This window comes from Arachis hypogaea, chromosome 19 (assembly GCF_003086295.3).
Source record: "Arachis hypogaea cultivar Tifrunner chromosome 19, arahy.Tifrunner.gnm2.J5K5, whole genome shotgun sequence".
In the NCBI taxonomy this organism is placed as follows: Eukaryota; Viridiplantae; Streptophyta; class Magnoliopsida; order Fabales; family Fabaceae; genus Arachis; species Arachis hypogaea.
Genome location: NC_092054.1, coordinates 52,313,903 through 52,333,153, shown reverse-complemented (window position 1 = coordinate 52,333,153; position 19,251 = coordinate 52,313,903).

Sequence of the window (19,251 nt, the reverse complement as noted above, 5' to 3'; positions counted from 1 at the left end):
CCTTTTAACTATTTTTTCTCACCCAATCTAATATTTAAATTGAAGTTTGCCGGAGATAAGATGAACTCTATAAAAATATAGAAATTCGTCGGGATGCGACAAACTTGCCTAAATGCCAAAAAAAAAATCATATTTGAGAAATTAAAGTTAAAAAATCGGGTTTAAAAATATAATAATCTTTTTGTTTTATTTCAATAAAAAAATCCTAAATTATTTTGAAATACTTAAATTAGTTGCTTGTAATCATTTTTGTTTTGAACAATTACTCCTAAATAAAAATAATTGACAAATTAATTTTTAATTTTAAAATATTAAATAAAATAATTATTAGATATAAATTAGTCCTTTAATTTTAAAATTTTGGATAATTTTAATTTCTCTATCATATTACTTTTGGAAAGATAAATAATTAATTTTTCATTCTTAAAATAATTTTAGAGACTAATTTTTTAATACATAAAAAAAATTAGGGGCCAATTTAGTTATTTTTCATAGTGCCGGACTAATTTGTCTGAAGCAAAAATTAATAGGACCAATTTAAAGTATTATTATAAATTACATATATATTTTTAGAATTTTTAAAAATGGAATTTGTACTACATTTTAAAATTGTTTATTGTAACAACCTAATTTTTGGGTACGCGAGATCTTTTCTAAAGACACGGAGTTCTTCGGAAGAATCAGTGAAGGGAACACTTCTGCTATATTATCAAACATCTCAATTCTCATTGTTATTATGTCATCTTTAGGCCAAAACCTCTTTTGAGACAAGCTCGCCAATGTAGTCGTGAAGAACTTAGTTTTTGAACCGTATCGATTAGGAACTTTTGATTCTAGTTTTCATAAATAGTCTCAGTTTTGACGAACCGGACTCGATTCATGAGAGAAGAGAAATAGTAATATGATATTATTATTATATTAATATTATAGATGCTAGAATAATATTATAACATTATTTGATATGTTTTAGTTAACAACAAGAGATTGGTTTAATCGGGTTTACAGTCTACTGGTGCAGATTAACACTAGCACTCTCGGATGACTTTAGCAATGCTAATGCCTTATCATACATGTTCTATTCTCATATTAAATATGTTACTCGTGTCATTTATACTAGTAGCTCAGAAAAGAATTTTTAGAGGTATTTTTACGTGTGTTCTGATACATCTAGTTTTAGTAGTTATACACCTGAGATATTTTAATATTATTTTAACCACCTCCCAAGCCAACCAATCACAGCTCTCCCCTCACCCCCAAGACCTCCAAAGCTGCCTCATTTCTTCATTATGGCCGAAAATCTCCAAGAGAGAAAAAAGAGAAAGTTCTTGGTTCATAAATCTTCAAAACTTGATTTTTTCTGAACTAAAACTTAAATCAAAATTTCAATCCAACCAAAATGATCATCTCTTCTTTCTCTACATAACCATGTAACATATCAAAGCTATAAATTAGGTGAGATGGCTGTTCCCTTCCCCTTTGAATTCGGTTTTCAAGAAAACATGTATGAATATGTGTTTTCTTGATGTTCTTCCATAGATCTCTTGCTTAGCTTGACTTGTGGGCTAAATATCTTCTATTTCTAGCACGTTTAAGGTAAAGAATCACTTCCTAACATGAGGTTCGGTCAGTTGAGATTTTATGGATTCAAAGTTATTCTTGATGTGTTTTAGGAGGAAAAAGTGCTTAAAGAACACCTAGAAGTATAACCGAATTCGAGATAGCAAATTAAGGTAGGGTTTGGTGAAATTAATCTTGATTAATTATGTTTGAGTTGTGTGATTGTGATATGGTTTAGCTATGCTTGAAATTGTGTGAAATTATTCTTGGTGAAAGTTTGTTAAAATTTTGATGAAATTTGATGATATTCAAGCTATGAAATATGTTCTTGAGTGCAGCTGGAAAAACGAACCCTAAGACTCAAATTAGGGTTGATTTAGTGTTGAAATCAAGTGGAAAAGATGGAATTTTAGTGGCTGCTATTTTATTATGAATTATGGTAAAAATTCGGTTATTGAAAAGATTGAAAAATGGGTGAAAACAGAGAAAGAATCTGAAGAATTTACGAAGAATAATGAAGAACAGCCTTTTGATCTTAAAAGGACAAGTAAGTAATTATTTTGGTGTTTGGGGGTTATTTTATAAATATTAAAAGTTAGGGTGGTTAAAGTAAAAATATTAAAAGTTACGGGTGGTAAAAAGTGAATTTACAAAGTAAAAGGTAAAAAGAAAGTAATTTTAAAAAATTTAATGATAAAATAATAAAATAATTCGGAAAAGACAATTTTTCGTAAAAGTTTTAGAAAGACAACTTTGAGCTCAGATTCTCATAATTACCTTCATAAAACACCTAGGGGGTGGCAATAACATATTAGTGAGGTAAAGACAAAGAAAAGATAAAAATTTGAAGAAAAGATAAAAATCAAAGAAAAAGTCGGTAAAGTTTTAATAACAGAAACAAATGGTGATTAGTGAACAAACTAGGAGCAACATAGTTAGTATTTGAGTTGCGCCTAGGCCTAGGTATAATATGAAAAGTTAAACTGTTTTAGTATAGACTTAATGAACCTATACTTGGGACATGCTAACTATTCATATCGAAGTTTACATAAGCTATAAATACATACGTTAAACAGAGAAACTAGAGTAGAGCAAAGAGACAAAGAGAAAAGAATAATCAGAGCAGAGTTAAGAGACAAAGAGAAAAGAGTAATATAACAAAGAGAATAGAGTTAAAGAGTATAAAAATAAAGAGTTAAGCCTTGAGGCATGATATTCTATTGTATGTTCATCTGCTACTTTTTCGTTAGCCTTAGAAGTCCTGTAAGCCAAAGTTCACCTATAGTAAATATCAATTGTGTATCTCAGAGTGTTGCTCCTGTAGGTCGAAGTTCACCTACAGAGAGTTGCTATTTCTGTAAGCCGAAATTCACTTACAGGGGTGTCATTTCTGTAAGCTGAAATTCACTTACAGGGGTGTCATTTTTGTAGGCCGAAGTTCACCTACAGAAAGTTGTTGTGTTATGTTTAGACTATTCCTGTAAGCCAAAATTCACTTACAGGGATACCATTTCTATAGGCCAAAATTCACCTACAGAGATAAATCCATATCTAAGACTAGTTCCTAGGTAATGTCGGGCTGCAGGGTGTAAACCGACACGTGAGCTCATGGCCTACTTAGGTCAGACATGCATCATACTTAGTTGTGCATTTCTTCTGTTATAATTGTTGTATGAATGTATGCTTTCTTTGTTTATATTCTACTCTCTATGTCTGTGTTTTATTTTCTTGTATTCTTCTATTTGGGTTTTGTTTTCTATTTTGTCTATTTTCTCTATTTATCTGTATCTTCTATTTACTGCTTCTCTATATTCAGCTATTTGTCTGCTAAACAACATAGAATTAATGAACTTAACTAATAACCCCAACTCTACTAAGAACTCTCCAGTTCTTACCCCTTCTCTCTCTCTTCCCATTTCAGATGGAAGCATGAGTACCCTTCCATAGTTCGCTAACCACCGTTTGCAAAGAGAGTTCTACTCTGGGTAGTCTTCTGAGTCTAGAGCGAGATTCATTTTCTATTTATACGTATATACCATGAGACCGGCCAACATCTACACCCCATTTATCTACAAACTTTAGCCTAAGTCCTTTGTACGATGTTGCTGTTTTATGGTCACTCAATGAAGTACCAGTGAGATGCTCTTTGATGACGTATGATTGTGCAGAGGAGTAGTAGACGATCTTCCGCCTTTTGATGACTTTCTACCTAACTTGAGTTTTAAAGACCTAGAACGTACTTTCTCTTATTTTAGTAGTTTAGAGGGACTAGGTGAGTATAGAGTCTAGGCTAGCTTGGGTGCCAGCTTAGGGACTTCTTAAATAGGTCAGGGGTCTGAGATGTTGTATTTATATATATGTATATAGTTATTACTTAGCTACTTGTAGGGGTGTCCTAATTAAGATATAAGTTCTAATAAAGGCTGGATAACCAAATGTTGTCAACTGCTTAAAATGTATATGTGTATATAAGTGTGGTTGTTTATAACTATTTTATCTGCTATTCCTTGTGAATTGATTATGAATGATTCCGTTTATTAATCCAAACGTTTAAAAATAAAAGTACCTTGCAAAATAACTATGTTTTAACAACGAATCAGACTCATATAATAATTAATAGATAATAATTAGAAAGACAAGTTGGTAGCGCTTAGTTTTTGGTATGATCTAGACATACTAAAAATTGGATCGTTACATTTATATTTGTACACAATTTAAAATTTATGAGTATTGTAGAAAAATTTATAGTTTTTACTTGAAAAAATAGAGTTAAAAAAATAGAACTAAAATTAGAATTATTTTTTTTTTAAAAATATATTTTTTAAAGATAAAACTCAACACACTAAGTAAAGCATAGACAATCGACACAGGACAAATAAAAAAACAAAATAAAAAATACAAACAGAAAAAATTTTCATGTTATTTCTGACATAGTTATCAACAACGTAAGTTATTACCACACCACTTTCTAGAGCAACAAAATGAATAAGTGACATAATCCACTAAATTTGTTGTCTTATTTTAAAATATGACAACATTTCTCTGTAGCCAAATATTCTACATAATAAAAAATAACTAACTAACCATTTCATATGCACTTTTTTTTCAAAGACATAGTGTCATAATCCAAAATGAGCCATGATAGGCGTTTAAGGAAGTAGATCCTTAACAAGTCTAACAATTTAAATCTAAATAAAATAAAAACGTTATAAATATTTTCAATAAGTTTAAGATGAATAAGTTACATATTATTTTTAATGAAGACACAAAATAGATGGACATGGCTGGATCTTGTCTATGACATGCATATAGAGCATATAACATCTAAGAACTCAATAAACAATGAGTATTATTACAGATAATTACCCTTAGATAACAAAAGCTCACATAATCGCCTATTTGACGTTCTTTTTTGCCTTCTTTTTTTTTTCTTTTCTACTGTATCGACCCGTCTTCCTTCATGATCTTTTTCTCTATGTAGGGCTTTTTCACCTCCTGTCAAGCATCAAAATCAAGAAGCTACAGATTTTGGTTAACTACATGTTGCTGAGTCAATAACTGAAATTCTGATACAAAATTCAGTTACACAATATATCTTTATGCATCTATAAATAGCAATGCCTTGTACATAAAGAAGTGAGTTCAATACATGATAGTTAATTCTGATTTTCTCTCAATTCACTTCTTTTCTGTTCTTCTCTCTGCATTCTACATTTCATTTTCTGTATCATCAACCTTACTACTCTTATCAGAAACCTTTTCATGATATCTAAAGTCTAATAGTTGACACCATGGCTATGATCCTTTCTAACGCTTCCAACTCCAAATATTGTTCACCAGTTATCTCTAATAAGCTCAATGGCAACAACTTCCTGATGTGGAAACAAACTATAATCATTATAGTGGAAAGCCAGAATCTTGAAAGCCACTTTAAGAAGGAGAACATCCTAACTCAAATAGTGGAATCTAGAGACCCAGCAAAGCAAACAAAGACTGAATAAAAAACCTTCAAAGAATGGAGACTCCAGGACAAATATCTTATGACCTGGCTATTGGCATCTATGGATACAACCTTCAAAAACAAGATTGTGCACTGTAAATTCTTCTATGAGATGTGGGATACTATTCTTGAATTCTTTACAACATCATCAAGGGCAAGAATTTAGAGTCTTCGATCACAATTAAAGTCTGTAAGACTCACTACTACCACTACTGAATATCTTACAAAAATTAGACAATTAGTAGATTCATCAATTGCTTTAGAGGCACCGTTCTCTGAAGATGAATATATTCAAATCATTCTTGATGGAGTCAACGAAGAATATCAAGGCTTCATTAGCATTGTCATGGCAAAAATGCATAAGTTTACAATAGTTGAAATAGAATCATACTTGGTAGCATATGAAGACATGCTAAATCGATTCAAGAAACCTTCACAACCAATACCTTTAGCCAATTTATCTCAATCTTCTATCCCTTCGGATTAGAATTTTCATATAAACTTCAATCCTTCTAGAGGCAGAGGAAGATTCATGAGAGGTAGCAAATTTACCAACTCAACTCGCTTGTTTTGTCAGATCTGTAATCGTCCCAGAGATACTACTTGAAGTTGTTACTACATATTTGACCAGCAATTTGAGTCACCTAATGCAACATTTTCAGCTCAATCATATCACCCTCCAGCTCTCCCACCATTCTTTCATCAACCTAGGGAATTCTTGGCAGCACCACCATCATCATCATCCTCACAAAATACAGCATGGTATCTTGATTCTGGAGCCAGTCACCATGTGACAGCTGAACCTAATAACCTTTTTCAAGCTGCTAAGAATCAGATTGGGTCAGATCAATTGCATATAGGTAATGGTCAAGGTATCAAGATTTCTAACTCTGGTTCTTCTACTCTTTATGATTCAAATTATGCTCTTTCTTTTAAATTAACTAATCTATTACTTGTGCCTCAAATAACCCAAAATCTCTTGAGTGTTTATAAATTTGCAGCTGATAACTTAGTCTTTTTTTAGTTTTGGCCTCACCATTGCTTTGTTCGTGATCAGGCTACCAGGAATCATCTATTTCAAGGGATAGCTAAGAATGAAATTTTATGTGTTTTCCAATCTATTTATACCAAAAACTCTTTTCCCAATCCCAAAATTGTGTAAAGCAACAAACTGCATTGACTGCTACTTCTATTCTCAATAATTCTATAGATACATGGCATAAGAGACTTGGCCATCCCTCTATGAAAACTGTCTCACAAATTCTGAATAAAAATCAAATTTCACATTCAAAATGCTCTACTCCTATACCTGTTTGTGAATTCTGTTCTATGGCAAAGTTACATCAATTACCTTTTCAAGATTCTTAATCTGTGTATGTGCATCCCTTAGAACTTGTCTACACAGATATTTGGGGAATATCTCCTATAGTTTCTAAGAATGGTTTTAGATATTATATTAATTTTGTAATTGCTTATAGTAGATACACTTTTCTTTCTCTTCTGGTTAATAAATCTAAAGCCTTAACCGCTTTTAAGCAATATAAAACTACTTTGGAAAGACAAACTGGACATTAACTTAAAGCTATACAAGGTGATCATGGTCTTGAATTTTTGTCTAATTTCTTCAAGACTTATTTGACTGAGCAGGGAATCATTCACAGACTTTCATGTCCTTATACACATCAAAACAAGGGACAGTGGAAAGAAAACATCGACATCTTACAGAAGTTGGTCTATCACTTATTGCCACAACTACTCTTCTATTATAGTTCTAGGATTATACATTCCAAACTACTGCTTATCTCATTAATAGACTTCCCACTCCTGTTCTCAATCAATTATCTCCCTTGGAGAAACTCTTTCATCAGCAACCAAATTATACTTTTCTCAGTATTTGGCTGTGCTTGCTATCCTCTATTGAGGCTTTACAACAAACATAAATTTGATTACAAGTCTTATTTATGTTTATTCTTAGGCTATGATTTTAGCCATAAAGGCTATAAGTGTCTTTCTCCATTAGGTAAATTATACATATCAAGAAACATTTTTTATGAAATAAGATTCCCATACTCTTCCCATTTTACTTCAAAACATTCTTCCATTTCAGACTCCTCACCTCTCTTACCTACACCACAAGTTATCCCTTGAACACTATCACCAATTCAGTCACACACACCTCCTTTAGAAATACCAATTTCTCCCTCCATCTCTTCCCCTCCCTCTTCAAATCTGCCTCACTCAGCTTCACATCTTACATCAGTAAATTGTGACCTTCAATGTCCCACAATACCTATTGGCCCAATTCCAACTTCAGATTTGGAAATAGTGTTACCTCTGCAACTACCCATTATCTCTTCTTCTTCATTAGAAGTATCACCCTCTCTTCCTCCACCACTGTTCATACCCTGGGTCGAGATGTTTGACCCGGGATGATCGACGACAAGCCGACCGACCTCTTCAGGTCAGGACTATCCGACCTCTTCTCAAAAAGCTCGGCCAAGTCACCAGGAAAGCCCAAAAAGGGCCCAAAAAGGGCCCAAATAGAGAGACACGACCCAAATTCAAAGGCAGCCCAAGCCTATAGAGATAAGGACGGTTCCCTTGAAGATAAGATGACTTCACTCAAAGATAAGATAAGATAAGATAACTATCTTATCTCCAGAAAGGTCACTCCACAACCATTATAAATACATTGGAGCACCCAGGTATAACTCATACTCTGATTCTACTAAAAACCTGCTTAATACCCTTGCTAACTTAAGCATCGGAGTCCCTTGCAAGTACCACCACCCTCCGGTGACAAAGGATCAGCAGCATTGCTAGTCCAACAAGTTGGGCACGACAGCTCCGGCCGCCACCCACCAGCCGAACACGTCAGCTCCGACCAGTAGAAAAGATCTCATCTGAGATCGACCTACAGTTTCAAGTAACCCTCGGAACATTGGCGCCGTTGCCGGGGAACCTGGAAGTCATCCCATCATCATGGCGGACAACCTTGACAACGACCACAACTCTGATTTGGAGAAGAGAATGTCACATAAGAACGCGGAGGTCACAATAGATGATACTTCTCAACCTAACAAAGACAAGAATTCACCAAACACGGGAGCCATGGAGGCACTTCAGGATCGCCTGAAACAACTCGAAAAAGAGGTCGAGTATCAACGGGAAGCCGAGAGAGACCTACGAAGGGAAGCTAGGAGACGCCGCAAATTAGAGGACAAGCTCCTAAAGCTCGAAGCCGATCTCAAGGCCAAAACTACTCGATCCAGCCACAAAGATAGCTCCCGTAAGGACCAAGACCCATTCACCAAAGAAATCATGAAGACCAAAATCCCAGAGGACTTCAAACCTCCCGACATGACTCTATACGATGGCACAGCAGATCCCAGCCATCATCTCAGTAATTTCAGAAGTAGAATGTACCTCACCGACGCCTCAGATGCAGTTCGCTGCAAAGCCTTCCCAAATACCTTGACAAAGACAACAATTAAATGGTTCGACAATCTGCCCCTTAGGTCCATCTCAAGCTTTGACGACTTAGCCAAGAAGTTTCTAGCCAGATTCTCCATCCAGAAAGACAAAACTAAATACACCCCAAGTCTATTAGGGATCAAGTAAGGAGATCGGAAAAGTCTCTGCAGCTACATGGAAAGATTCAACAAAGCATGTCTGGACATACAAAGTTTACCAATAGAAGCAGCCATTATGGGTCTCATCAATGGCTTGCGAGAGGGACATTTTAGTCACTCCATATTGAAAAAACATCCCACATCTCTAAATGAAGTGCAAGAACAAGCAGAGAAATACATCAACATGGAGGAAAACTCTCGACTAGGAGAGACCTCAAAGTCCAAATTCCCCTACTCCTCCCGAGATAAAGATAAAGAGTCCAAGAAAAAAGAAGATCAACATGGAGAAAAGATCAAGAAATACCATAATTACACCCCTCTTCGGGTGTTTCTTGTAGATATCTATCGAGAAGTATGCCACACTAAAAAAATACCTCCACCTCGTCCACTCAAAAGCAAGAAAGGAGGAGGAAATCGGACAGAATACTGTGAATACCATCGAATCTATGGACATCCCACCAACGAGTGCTTCGATTTGAAGAATGTAATAGAAAAATTGGTAAGAGAGGGGAGACTAGATTGGTACTTAGCCAACAAATCAGATGAGCCAAGAAAAAGAAGAAGGGACGAAGAAGTCGGACGAACTGAACGACCACCTCGTACCCCGGAGAGACATATCCACATGATACACGGAGGATTTGCGGGAGGAGGAATCTCCAAATCATCTCACAAAAGACATCTGAAAGAAGTATATCATGTCGAGGGAGGAGAAGGGGCACCCGACCTCCCCACTATCACCTTCACTAAAGAGGACGCAGCTGGCGTCATCTCAGGACATGACGACCCTATGGTCATCACCATCATCTTAGCCAACGCTAATCTCCACCGCACGTTGGTAGACCAGGGAAGTTCGGCTGACATACTATTCAAAACTGCCTTCGACAAACTCGTCCTAGAGGAAAAAGAACTCAGAGCATATCCGAACAGCCTATTCGGGCTGAGAGACACTCCAATCCAACCACTTGGATACATCTCACTACACATAACATTTGGAAAAGGAAACCGGTCAAGGACACTCAACATAGACTACATCGTGGTCAACGTGAGTTCAGCTCGTGGTCAACGTGAGTTCAGCCTACAACGCCCTGATAGGTCAGACAACGTTAAATCAGCTCGGCGCAGTAGTCTCGACTCCACATCTGTGCATAAAGTTCCCAAACACAGAAGGGATAGCTACGATAAAAGCAGACCAGAAGACAGCGCACCGCTATTACAACGAAAGTCTAAACCTTAGAGACAGAGGAGAATAAATCCACACCATCAAACTCGGGGGAGTTCGAGGGTGGGAAGAACTTCGTCCGCAACCCGAAGGCAAAATAGAAATAGTCCAGATCGGAGATCTCCCAGATAAAACAACCAATATCGGCACAATCCTAAACGGAGACGTAAGGAAGTCTCTCATACAGTTCTTAAGAGACAATGTCGACCTCTTTGCATGGAAGGCCGCAGACATGCCGGGCATAGACCCCAAGTTAATGTGCCACAAGTTGGCAGTTTACCCAGGATCTCGGCCAATACAGCAGAGACGTAGAAAGCTCGGACCAGAACGATCCCAAACTGTGGAAGAACAGGTACAAGCTCTACTTGAGGCAGGATTCATAAGAGAAGTCAAGTACCCACTATGGCTAGCTAACGTCGTCTTGGTGAAAAAATCAAATGGGAAGTGGCGGATGTGCACCGACTACACCGATCTCAACAAAGCTTGCCCAAAAGATCCTTATCTACTCCCAAGTATTGACGCTCTGGTAGACGCCTCCTTCGGATACAAATACCTCTCGTTCATGGATGCTTATTCGGGATATAATCAAATCCCAATGTACCCACCTGATCAAGAAAAAATATCATTCTTAACCTCAAAAGCAAACTACTGCTACATCGTCATGCCATTCGGACTCAAAAATGCAGGAGCCACCTATCAAAGATTAATGAATAAAGTCTTCACAGACCCACATCGTGGAAGTCATGGAAGTGTATGTGGACGACATGTTAGTAAAGACACAAAATGAAGAGTCACTACTGTCCGACCTCACCCAAGTATTCGACACTATAAGAAGTCATGGTATGCGACTTAACGCTGCAAAATGCACCTTTACAGTACAAGCGGACAAATTCTTGGGTTTCAAGCTCACACAAAGAGGAATCGAGGTAAAACCGAATAAATTATGGGCTATACTCGACATGAAGAGTCCGACCTGTGTCAAAGAGGTACAACAACTCAACGGAAGATTGGCAGCCTTGTCCAGATTTCTAGCTGGATTAGTAATAAGATCTCTTCCTTTCTACGCTACTCTAAGGAAGGGAAAGAGGTTTGAGTGGACAACGGAGTGCGAGCAGGCCTTTCAGGATTTCAAAAAGTTCTTGGGACAACCACCTATTCTAACTCGGCCACGGGAAGGAGAGCCACTTATATTGTACCTCGCAGTAGGCAATCGGGCAGTAGCCTCAGCATTAGTCCGAGAGGAAGACAGTGGACAACAACCTATATACTTCATCAGCAAAGCAATACAAGGGTCCAAACTAGACTACCAAAAAATAGAAAAATTCGCCTATGCTCTCATACTAACATCTCGACGACTTCGCACATATTTCCAATCCCACACGATCAAGGTTCAGACTAACCAACCTATAAAAGGCATTCTGCAGAAGACAGACTTAGCAGGAAGAATCTTACAATGGGCAGTCGAGTTGTTCGAATTCGACCTTCAATATGAAGTTCGGACAGCCATCAAATCACAGTATCTGACCGACTTCATTGCAGAGTTTATGGACACCCCGAAAATCCCTACAGAATAGAGTCTCTACGTAGAAAGTTCCTCAAACAAAACCGGAAGTTGTGCAGGCGTGATAATAGAAAGCGATCAGGGAACCCAAATCAAACTTTCCCTCAAATTCGGGTTTCCTGCTTCAAATAACCAGGCCGAATATGAGGCACTACTAGCTAGTTTGAAGCTGGCTAAGGAGGTTGGAGCTCAAAAGCTTATCATCTTCAGCGACTCACAAGTAGTCACCTCACAAATAGCAGGGAGCTACCAGGCCAAGGATCCCACCATGAAAAAGTACTTGACAAAACCAGGAAACAGCTCGGACAACTCGAGGAATATGAGGTCTACCACATACCTCGGAAACAGAATGCTCGAGCTGATGCACTCTCAAAACTAGCCAGCACCAAACCAGGGGCAACAATAGAAGCCTCATCCAAGAGATGCTGTAGAACCCGTCAATCTCGGAAGAAGAAAAGGTCCTAGCCATAGCAGGTCTGGATCAAGAATGGATGACTCCCATAATTAACTACCTCAAAACAGAAACACTCCCTACAGATAAGAAGGAGGCAAAGAGGTTAAAGTGGGAAGCACAATACTACACTATCATAAACAATACTCTATACAAGAAAGGAATTTCAACACCATCGTTAAAATGTGTGCCGACTTCCAACACAAAGGAGGTTTTATAAGAAGTACACAGTGGCATCTGTGGCAACCATCTCGGAGCACAAGCCCTCACCAAAAAAGTACTCCGGGCTGGTTTCTATTGGCCAACTTTACAAAAAGAAGCAATGGAATTCGTAAAGACATGTCCACCATGTCAGAAGCATGCTAATTTTCACATTGCCCCACCAGAGGAGCTCATCACGTAACCTCACCCTGGCCATTTGCAAAATGGGGACTCGATCTCCTTGGGCCCTTTCCTCAAGGATCAGGACAGGTCAAGTTCCTCATCGTCGGGGTAGACTATTTTACAAAATGGATTGAGGCAGAACCCCTAGCCAACGCCACCGCTCAAAGAAGTTGAAAATTCCTATATAGAAATATTGTCACAAGGTTTGGGGTTCCATACTCCATTACCACAGATAATGGCACTCAATTCACAGACGCAGGCTTTAGAAAATTGGTGGCCGACTTGAAAATAAAGCACCAATTCACATCTGTAGAACATCCCCAGGCCAATGGACAGGCAGAAGCCGCCAATAAAGTTATATTAGCCGGGCTAAAATAGAGATTACAGGAGGCAAAGGGAGCCTGTGCTGAAGAGCTCCCACAAGTCCTATGGGCATATCGGACAACTCCACACTCCACCACAAAGGAATGACCTTTCCGATTAGCTTACGGAATGGAGGTAATGATCCTAGTGGAGGTCGAAGAAGGATCGCCCAGAGTAATCCACTACAGTGAAGAGGCCAACTCCCAACTTCAAAAGGAAGAACTCGACCTACTTCCAGAAATCCGAGAAAGAGCTCGGATCAAGAAAGAGGCGTTAAAACATCGAATGGCCTCAAGATACAACCGAAAGGTAGTTCAGAGAGGTTTTGCCTAGAACGACCTCATCCTAATCCGAAATGATATCGGAACAAATCGACCTGGAGAAGGAAAGCTGGCAGCAAATTGGAAAGGACCCTACCGAGTCGTAAAAGTACTCGGAAAAGGGCTACTACAGGCTGACCGAACTCGAAGGGCGATAGCTTCCAAGGTCATGGCACGCCTGCAACTTAAGAAGGTATTACAGTTAGGAGGTAATAAAGATCTTAGGATGAGGTGCACTTTTTTTCCTGAAAAAGGTTTTTTAACGAGGCACCGAGTCAAGATCCATCAACTACCTGACTTAGAGGGATAAAACGCCCACATGTATATATTTGCATATCCTTTATTTTGAATAAAGTTTTTTAGATTTTCTACAAATCCTCTTATCAAGACGCATTAATCTGAAACGCAAAAAATTCATCGCTCGATTACAAAGCTACAGATTGGCAGAAAGTGAAAATCAAATTCACTGCTCGATCACGATAAAGACCAACGAAGATGAAAACCAAATTCATCAAAAGGTCGACCAAACGTGGATCAAACTCAATTTCTACAAAATCGACAAAGATGAAAAGCGGCAAAAACAGAATAATACAAGAAGTTATCGAAAGTGATCCATCGAAAAGGACCTGACGAGGTCTTAATAAAAATGGGTTGCTAAAAATAACTTAAAGACGGACCGACGTAAAGAAGTCGGACCAGTCAAAAACCAAAGTTATAAAAAGTAAATCCCTAGAAAGAGGCCTGGCCAGCCTAAAAGAGGATTACTAGAAATAACTTAGAAGGGACCGACATGATAAAGTCGACCCAACAAAATCACAAAAGTTATAAAAGTAATCCATAAAAGAGAGCTGACAAAGGTCCAAATGAAATGGATTACTAGAAATAACATAGAAGAGACCGACATGATGAAGTCGGCCCAACTAAATCACAAAAGTTATAAAAGTAATCCATAAAAGAGACCTGACAAACGTCCAAATGAAATGGATTACTAGAAATAACTTAGAAGGGACCAACATGATGAAGTCAGCCCAACAAAATCACAAAGTTATAAAAGTAATCCATAAAAGAGACCTGACAAAGGTTCAAATGAAATGGATTACTAGAAATAACTTAGAAGGGACCGACATGATGAAGTCGGCCCAATAAAATCACAAAGTTATAAAAAGTAATCCGTAAAAGAGACTTGACAAAGGTCCAAATAAAATGGATTACTAAAAATAACTTCAGACAAACCGAGATGAAGAAGTCGGACCCAAGCTGCAGAATTATAAAAAGTAATTTTGTAGGATTTACTAAAAATAATTCGCAAAAACATCGATCGACAGAAGATATGCGCCATAAGGGACTCCAAATTGGACCCAGAAAGCCATAACCTCAATCCACAAGTATTAAGGTACAAAGGCAATCGGAAGAGGTCAGAAGACAAGATTTCAACACCCTGAAGATTCCTAGAAAGGTGCTAAAGCAAGCAAATGACAAGCATATCGCAAAGAAACAAGGTTGTTATAATAAACAGACTCAAGAGGCCACAGGAAGCCGACCCCAAGAGCCTGAGAAACTACTTTATTTTTCTAAAAATAAAAGCAACCAAAATATCCAAAAGTCAAAGCAAACTACCAATTACAGAAATAAAGAGTTCAAAAGCCCACAAGACCAGGCTATACACAGACACATCAGAGGAAGTTATAAAGGATCCAAAGACTTCCCAGTAGCAACTTCTCGGGGTGAAGGAGGACGAGTCTGAAGGGGTACCGCATCTACCGTCTCATCATCCCGGTTCAGAATCTGGACATCAGGATTGGACTCCGACTGACCGACCTCACCTGCTGGAGTTGTGGAAGGCGGGACAACAAAGGCTTTGGCAGATGGTGCACGAGGAGGGTTGACATCATCATCATCATCATCATCATCATCATCATCATCAGGGACAATCTTGCCATCTTTTACAATGTTATCCAAACTAAAAAGGGTGAGGTCGAGCTCAGGCGCAAGAACTCGGACCTGATCCTTCAAGTTCTCATAAGCAGCAGTTACACTGCCCACAAGGTGGCCCTGAAGCTCGGCATAATCAGCCCGAGCTGATTCTAAACTCTCCCTAAGATCCATCATCTCCCTATAAGTCAAGACATAGCTCTCCTTATGCTTCAGCGCCATATCCTTAGCCAACTTTGCAGAAGCCACAACAGTAATAGCCCGAGTCTTCTCACCCTCCAACTCTTTTTCCAGCTTTGCCACCTTCATCTCAAGCTCCTCCTTCAAACCCTTAATCCGGTCGAACTCTGATTTGGCCTCTTCTATAAAATCTTTGGTTGCGTGAATGGGAAGATCTTGAGCAGTCCGATATAAAGCTGCTCCCATATGTGCCATCTTAATACTATTCTGAGTGATGAAATCCAAATGACAAATAAGAGAGACATCGTCAGTAGGAATAACACCATAAGGAGCAATTTGTTGATTAACAAAACCAACAACATCGAAGTTGGGAGCATCCAGATTAAAAGGTTCCACAGTCCTTTGTCTTTTGGGAAGAGGGCCGGCAAAGGGAGAAGAGGCAGCAGTAGAAGTCTGGAAGGGATCAACTAAACGGACCTGAGGTGTAGGAATCATCCTCCTCGGCCCAGCAGTATTCAAAACAGGCTTCTTGAGAGGAACCTGAGAAGATCCTTCCCTAGCAACTTTACCCGAGACATGCTGCGCGGCTGTAGCCTTTCTTGCCTTCTTAAAGGCCTTCATGGAATCATTGTTTTTAATCATCTCTGAAAATACACAAGAAACCAAGTCATAAGCTGGAAAGAAAAGGAAGAAACTCAACAAAATAAACAAGTACGACAAATACAAAGGAAGTCGACCCCTACCCAGCTCAGCTCGGAGGAGTAAAGGATTTCCTAAAAAATTTTTGGTATCAAGATGGGGAGGCTGCCCCCAGTTCTCTTCCAACATAGTCACAAAAGCTTGCTCAGTTTCATCCAACATCTCCCAAGTATACCTAGACACTACTACATTCTTCTGCCATTCTAAAGGAAAGCTGGGCTCGCCATTCTCATCCAAAAAGAAAGGTCGGGCTCCTTCAACAGCTTGGACCTTAAAAAAGTAATTTTTGAAATCCCTAAAAGACTCATCATACATAGAAAAAATTTTGTGTTCTTGGGCAGACCTGAAAGAAATCCAAGAAGCTTTCTTTTTAGTAGTCCCAGGTTTGGTCAACACAAAGAGGTAAAGGAAGAGAGTTTGAGAAGGTTTAACATCAAATTCTTGACAAAGCAACTAAAAAATTTTGATAAAGCCTCATGAGTTTGGATGGAGCTGAGATGGAGCTACGTTACACGACCACAATAAGTCAGTCTCAAAGGAAGTGAAAGGAAGGGTGATGTTCATTTGGCTGAAAAAGAAGTCGTACGCATAAAAGAAGGGACGCTCCCCCTGGGTTAGAACAGGGAAAAAAACTCTTTCATCAGAGTTAGGTGCTACCAATTCATAGTTGTTCTCCTGATCTCTACTAGTACAGATTCAATGATGTTTTCTAAGCTCCGCACAGAATTCAGAATTAACTATAGAAACACACATCAGGACGAGGGAGTCCAGCCAGTCGAACGTACCCTCAGGAACCTTGGAAGATGTCTCGACAATATTTTTGCGAGAAGACATGGTCAACTAGTCCTACAGCAAGAAAAGAAAATAGATTACCAACTAAAACATCTCGGGCAAAAAGCAAAGAAATCAGCTCAAACAAAACATGGCTCAAACATGCAAACAGTAAAAGGAAAACCCCAAGACACACACCAAGGTCCAGGGGCATCCTTTGGAGGAAGTGACACAGAGTAAGGACTCAGAAAAATCTACAAGGTCAACATCCCAGCAAAACTCCAAAACAACATTCCAAGAAGAAAAACACAAATCAAAGCAAGTCATCAGAAAACCATTATCTTCTACAAATTTATCAGCAAAGAAAACTATCAACAGGGCAAAAGTCAAGGAGCAATCTTTTTAGAAGAAAACAGATGCAGTTCATAAAACTCAAAACATCAAAGTACGACCAGAAGTAGCAAACAACAGGCGAAACCCTAAAAACGTCAAACTACCAGGGAGTCCACCTAGGAGCATACATAAAATCAAAATAACACCAGAAAACATGCGTCACAGTGACAACCAAGCACGATAATACGAAGAGGTTCAAGCTTTCCAACGTAAACTCAAGCAAAACCAAAAATTTACCAAGAATAGAGCAATGCAAGCACAAGGAAGGAATGACGAAAGAAGTAAAAGAAAGAAATAGAAAGAAGAACCAACCTGCAAGAAGAGGAAAATGCTGAGGAAGTTGAAGCGAAAACCGGAATCGCCTTTCGAACAAATGAAGTACCAACAAACCACCAAGGGCATCACAGAGAGAAGCGTGAAAAACACAAGTTCCAGGCAAGCCAAACGGAACAGAAGAATAGAGAGAAAAGGGGAAGTTACAGCAAGCAAGAGAAAGCATTGGTGTAATTCAAAAATGAAAGCGGGAGGCAAAAGAAACGAAGCATTAAGAAGTTAATGGGGCATTAAAAACCCTCGCACGTTCCCTAGGCAAGGAACGTCTGTTTCAAAATTAAAGAAAAGAAAAAACGTTCCATATTCAAAGGGAAACTCTACAAAGAAGAAATCGACAATGCTCGAGCTCGGCTTCACCAAAGAAGGATTGAAGTCCTAAAAACTAAGGACTCGACTTCAAAAGGAAGACCACACTTGAGCAGGGACACTGTTCATACCCTGGGTCGAGATGTCCAACCCGGGATGATCGACGACAAGCCGACCGACCTCTTCAGGTCAGGACTATCCGACCTCTTCTCAAAGAGCTCGGCCAAGTCACCAAGAAAGCCCAAAAAGGGCCCAAACAGAGGGACACGACCCAAATCCAAAGGCAGCCCAAGCCTATAGAGATAAGGACGGTTCCCTTGAAGATAAGATGACTTCACTCAAAGATTAGATAAGATAAGATAACTATCTTATCTCCAGAAAGGTCACTCCACAACCATTATAAATACACTGGAGCACCCAGGTATAACTCATACTCTGATTCTACTAAAAACCTGCTTAATACCCTTGCTAACTTAAGCATCGGAGTCCCTTGCAGGTACCACCACCCTCTGGTGACAAAGGATCAACAGCATTGCCAGTCCAACAAGTCGGGCCCGACAGCTCCAGCCGCCGCCCACCAGCCGAACACGTCAGCTCCGACCAGTATAAAAGATCTCGTCCGAGATCGACCTACAGTTTCAGGTAACCCTCGGAACAACCACCATCCAACATTCACCCAATGAAAACTAGATCTAAATATGAAATCTCTAAACCTCGAGTCTTTTCTACTATAACTTCCTGATTGCATAGTGATTTAGAGTTTGTACATCATATACCCAAAATAGCTTCAGAAGCATTAAAACATGCTAATTGGAAACAGGCAATGTAAATTGAGTATTCTGCACTTTTAAAATGCCAAACATGGGATCTGACCTCCCTACCACCTAGTGCTGTCATTATAGGTAGCAAATGGGTCTTTGCATTGAAAAAGAACCCTCAAGGCCAAGTCGTTAGATATAAAGCTAGACTTGTGACTAAGGAGTTTCATCAAAGAGAGGGTGTGAACTTTGAGCAAACCTTTAGTCCTGTGATTAAACCTCAAACTATCCAAATTGTGCTCTAAATTGTCTTGTCTCGAGGCTGGCAATTGAGACAATTTGATTTTGACAATGTATTTTTCAATGGTGATTTGTATGAAACGGTTTATATG